Below are 6,169 nucleotides of genomic sequence, written 5' to 3' on the forward strand. Positions count from 1 at the left end.
GGGTAGGTCACACTCGGGTGACCTCATAAAACTCTGTGAAGAGACGAGATAAAGGAAATGCAGTGGATATAGTTTCTGTTACTCTTCAACAAGTATTTTGATCAGGGGCGACATGTGAGACAATGATAATGTCCCATGAATAACAAGAAGAATTAAAGGGTTGTTAGGAAAACAATTGCTTCAGTCACAGACTATTTTGATATGTTTTATTTGCTGCCCGTAACCAAATATATCTCTATGTGGATGTACATATTTTCTTACCTTCAAGAGTGATCAGGTCAATTTAAATAAATCACCAGCAAGCTTTTGTGTTTTTAAAAGGAAGAAAGTTCATTTATTTCTCAGTTTCCCCGGAGGTTAATGAAAACAGGCTGTCTCATTCACACGGCTACTCACACACTCACACAGAAAAAATAGATACGGTTGGAGATAGTCATTATAAGAATGGAATTTAACTCCATCTGTACTTTGGCCTGATGTTTTTGCAGTTGAGTTGTTACCTAAGCCGTAGCGAGGGCCGCGGAAACGCAGAGATTTCTCAGTCGTTGTGATCGTTCCTAGGGTTGATTTGCCTGGAGGTTGTTTGTGCAGGTCGGTTTGAAGATGGAATAGGTTAGAGGAGAGAGAGAGAGAGAGGTTTAGCTTCTCTTTGGAATTTTTTGTATTCATTCATGGGACATGGGGGTCACTGGCTGGGCCAGCATTTATTGCCCAACCCTAGTTGCACAGGAGGGCAGTTGAGTGTCAACCACATTGCTGTGGCTCTGGAGTCACATGTAGGCCAGACCGGGTAAGAATGGCAGATTTCCTTCCCTAAAGGACATTAGTGAACCAGATGGGTTTTTCCGACAATCGGCCATGGTTTCATGGTCATCAGTAGATTCTTAATTCCAAATTTATTTTATTGAATTCAAATTCCACCACCTGCTGTAATGGGATTCAAACCCGGGTCTCCAGAACATCAGCTGAGTTTCTGGATTAATGTTCTTGTGACAATACCACTCGGCCATCGCTTCCCCATAGATATTGTTGGTAGTTAATTTGCTGCTTAATTGGCTGCAGTGGCCGATGACTTTGCCTGTCAGACCCTCTCTCTCTCGGTGCTGGAATTCTGACTGCGTCTTTGAAAATGTCTTTGAAAAATCAGTTGGAATTTTCCACTATATCTTTAGCAGGGAGACAAATTGGCAGCTGCATCACATGACCTCACATCGGTGTTAAATTCCGCATAAGGGATTGCTATAATTTAATTAACGGTCTGAAGTCTTCATCCACCTATGTTTTATGTGGGGGCCAGAGCCTTTAGATTTGACAAATTCGCATTTTTACAGTGAAGGTGTTGGTGGAGTTTTCTTAATCTCCTGCTCCAAACCACAACGCGTCAAAATGAACCAGAGGGCACAACCTCAGGCTAAAGGGACGATCCTTTAAAACAGAGATGAGGAGGACTTTCTTCCGCCAGAGAGTGGTGAATCTGTGGAACTCTTTGTCGCAGAAGGCTGTGGAGGCCGGGTCATTGAGTGTCTTTAAGACAGAGATTAATAAGGGGATCAAGGGTTATGGGGAAAAGGCAGGAGAATGGGGATGAGAAAAAAAATCAGCCATGATTGAATGGTGGAGCAGACTCGATGGGCCGAGTGGCCTAATTCTGTTCCTATGTCTTATGGTGTTATAGTATCAGAAAAGGGTGGGCAAGATTTTTCTCCCTGTGCATGGTATGTTTCGCAGCTGTGGGAGGCAGCACACCGCTCAGCGGGATCTTATGATCTTGCCCTTGTCAATCGGGCTAACCGTTGAAAGTACTCCTCACCAGCAGGAAACCCGTGGTGGGGATGTGCCATTGGCTGGACCATAGGATCCCACCGGTGTAAACGGCAGCAAGATCTCAGCGGGTATCTTTGTCCTCTTGAACGAAAGGATGGTGTAATCCACAAAAGCTGGCTGGTAGCTTCGTGGAACAATCTTAAGTCCCAGTTTGTTTTTAAAATGCAGTCTTTTAAAATAAAAGGGGTGGCACGGTGGTTAACACTGCTGCCTCACGGTGCCAGGGACCCGGGTTCGATTCCCGGCTTGGGTCACTGTCTGTGCGGAGTTTGCACATTCTCCCCGTGTCTGCATGGGTTTCCTCCGGGTGCTCCGGTTTCCTCCCACAGTCCGAAAGACGTGTTGGTTAGGTGCATTGGCTATGCTAAATTTTCCCTCAGTGTACCCGAACAGGCGCCGGAGCGTGGTGACTAGGGGATTTTCACAGTTACTTCATTGCAGTGTTAATGTAAGCCTACTTGTGAGACTAACAAATAAACTAAAAAAAATGTCTTTAAGGATTTATACTGTCACGAAGGAACTATATCATGATACTTCATACTGAAAATAGTTGGCATGTACATTCTCTGCCACAGAGTCTAGAAATACTTTTAAAAAGGAAAAAGTGAATATTTTGATTAGCAATGAGAAATATTTAAAACAGGAGATGAAAAAAAGCACATGATCCTCCTCCAATGCTTCTCCACTGCTGTGTGGAGGTCTGGAACTGCACACGCCTAGTTGTGTTCTTCTATCTCCAGTCATAGCCAGAGAATCGCTTCTCCGATAGAGGCAAAATATTGTGGATGCTGGAATCTGAAACAAAAAACAGAAAATGTTGGAAAATCTCAGCAGGTCTGACAAAATCTGTGGAGAGAGAATCGAGCCAATATTTCAAGTCAGCATGACCCTTCGTCAGTGCTAAAGACAAGGAAAGTAGGACAAGATTTATACTGAGGATGGGGAGGATTGTTCTCTGACAATCTGTGCCTTTGTTCTCCCACACATTCCAACCTCTGAATGGAAGATCTTGGCCCCTTTCTCAGCCTTTATCATAGAATCATAGAAACCCTACAGTGCAGAAGGAGGCCATCCAGCCCATCGAGTTTGCACCGACCACAATCCCACCCAGGCCCTATTCCTGTAACCCCTCACATTTACCCTGCTAATCCCCCTGACACTAAGGGTCAATTTAGCATGGTCAATCAACCTAACCCACACATCTTTGGACTGTGGGAGGAAACTGGAGCACCCGGAGGAAACCCACGCAGACACGGGGAGAACGTGCAAACTCCACACAGTGACCCAAGCCAGGAATTGAACCTGGGTCCCTGGCTCTGTGAGGCAGCAGTACCACTGTGCCGCTCCTAATTTACCATTTACATTTCGTTTGTCCAATTGCAGCCCCCTGCCATAGTATAAATCTTGTTCTATTTTCTTTGTCTTTAGCTCTGATGAAGGGTCATTCTGTCTCAAAACGTTGGCTCTATTCTCTCTCCACAGATGCTGTCAGACCTGCTGAGATTTTCCAGCATTTTATGTTTTTGTTGCAATTGCTTCTGTGCCATTATCTCTGGTGTCTGCTGAGGGTCTATCCTTGGCCCTCTCCTATTTCTCACCCACGCGCTGACTCTTAGCGACATTATCTTGAATCTCAGCATCTGTTTTCACATCTACGCTGATGTCACCGAGCTGTACCACCCCTACCAGCTCCCTCAATCCCTCCACCGTCCCAAGTTGTCAGACCACTTCTCCAACGTTCAGCACCAGATGAGCAGAAACTTTCTCCAGTCGAATATTGGGAAGACTGAAGCCATAGTCATCAGAACCCAGTAATTCTATCCCTGCCCCGGCAACTGTCTCAGGCTGACCCAAGCTCTTCACAACAACATTGTATTAGAATCCAAGATGAGCTTCCGAGCACTCACCCCATTCCATAGAATAGAATCCCTACAGTGCAGAAGGAGGCCATTTGGCCCATTGAGTCCGCACTGATCACAATCCCATCCAGGCCCTATCCCCATAACCCCATGCATTTACCCTGCTAGTCCCCCTGACACTAAGGACCAATTTAGCATAGCCAATCCATCTAACCTGCACATCTTTGGACTGTGGGAGAAAACCGGAGCCCACAGAGTAAACCCACACAGTGACCCAAGGAATCGAACCCAGGCCCCTGGTGCTGTGAGGCAGCAGTGCTAACCACTGTGCCACCATGCCACCCACAAAATTCCAGCAATAAGGCCACCTATTTCCACCTCTATAATATCAGCTTGCCTCAGCTCGCTTGTGGCTGAAATCCGCATCGTGCCTCTGTTAGCTCTTGGCTATTCCAGCAGGCTGACGGGCCTTCCACCCTCCCTCAACTTAACATCATCCAAAACCCTGTGTCCTAATTCGTAGAACAAATCCTCTTCATCTATTAACCTGTGCTCCATTGGCTCCTGGTTACGAAATGCTTTGATTTAAACTTCTCATTTTAAAATACCTTCTTTCCCTACATTTGTAATCTCCTCCCCCAGTGCCACAACCTTGTGAGATATCTGCCTCCCTCCAATTCTGGCCTTCTGCACACCCCCAAAGCTCTGAGGTGCCCTCCCTTAAATCTCTCTGCTGCTATGAAGATGCTCCTTCCAGCCTACCCCTTTAACCAAGAACTTGTCATCTGCCCTAATAGCTCTTTATGTGGCTCAAAGTCAAATGTTGCTTAGTAACCCTCCATCTTGATCACATTCCTTAAGTTACAGGCACGATATAAATACAAGTTGTTGTTTGCGAGTTAGTTCCTTAAGAGAGATCAATTCATGTGGAGAGAAACATTGGTGCAAAATTGCTGGCCTATCTCAGTGCGCCAACGTCCAATGATGGATCATTGGGTGAACGTATCCAGAAGCGTATCATGGAGAACTGCCACCCTCGTTTAATGGGTGCACGACCCTTGGCTTTAATGCCCCTGAGCTAGTGAGGAGAACACAGTAAGAGTTTTAACAACACCAGGTTAAAGTCCAACAGGTCTATTTGGTAGCAAATACCATTAGCTTTCGGAGCGCTGCTCCTTCATCAGATGGAGTGGAAATCTGCAGAAATCTGCAGATTGGAGCAGATTTCCACTCCATCTGACGAAGGAGCAGTGCTCCGAAAGCTAATGGTATTTGCTACCTGTTGGACTTTAACCTAGTGTTGTTAAAACTCTTACTGTGTTTACCCCAGTCCAACGCCGGCATCTCCACATCATGACGAGTGAGGAGAAGCAGCATTGGCTATCATTGCTGATGGAAATAACCAGTGTCGATTATTGAGTGAGGTTAATATCGGACAGCAATTGTCTCAGTTCATGACCCCCCCCCCCCCACCCCCCCACCCCCCACTAAGTCTAACCCCCATTCATAAGAAAAGCAACGATTTGAGAAGAAAACAGAGTCAGCAATGAAGCAGATCCTGTGCCCATGCACGCCATGAGTGGCACATCATGCCAGGAGAGTAATAATTGCCACCTGACTATGAAGCATTGCAGCAGGGAACATTATGAGATGTGCACTCTGAATGGTGGTAAAATCATTCTTGTTCCAGACAGGCCAAAACTAAGGGTCAGGTTTATTGAGTGAAATAAATTACTAAAGAGCAGTAAGACACCATAAAGAATTTAAGACGTAAATAAATAGGAAAAATTGAAGATTGAACCAGCCTACATCCTCTTTGGAAGGAATTTCTTAAGCAGTTTGATGTTATTAAACTGGAGAGAGTGCAGAAGAGGATGCACAAGGATGTTGCCAGGACTCAAGGGACTGAGTTATAGGGAGAGATTGGACAGGCTAGGACTCCTTTCTTTGGAGCATAAGAGATTGAGGGGTGATCTTACAGAGGTGTATAAGATCATGAGAAGCATGGATAGGGTGAATGCACTGTCTTTTTCCCAGGGTTGGGGAATTGGGAACTAGAGGGCATAGGTTTAAGTTAAGAGGGGAAAGAATTAATGGGACCCGAGGAGCAACTTATTTTACACAGAGGGTGGTATGTATGTGGAATGAGCTGCTGGAGGAAGCAGTTGAGGCAGGGACACTGACAACATTTAAACGACAGATTAAATTTGGACAGATACACGGATAGGAAAGATTTAGAGGGATATGGGTCAAATGGGGTTAGCTTAGATGGGCATTTTGATCGGCATGGACCAATTTGGGCCGAAGGGCCTGTTTCTGTGCTGTTGATTCTATGATTTTGATGATCTTTGGAGAGAGTGCAAAGAAGGTTCACTTGGATGTTGCCTGGTCTCGAGGGCGTTGGCTATGAGGAGAGGTTGAATAAACTAGGATTGTTTTCACTGAAAGGAGAGGGGCTGAGGGGAGACCTGATAGAGGTCTGCAAA

This window comes from Mustelus asterias, chromosome 24, assembly GCF_964213995.1.
Source record: "Mustelus asterias chromosome 24, sMusAst1.hap1.1, whole genome shotgun sequence".
In the NCBI taxonomy this organism is placed as follows: domain Eukaryota; kingdom Metazoa; phylum Chordata; class Chondrichthyes; order Carcharhiniformes; family Triakidae; genus Mustelus; species Mustelus asterias.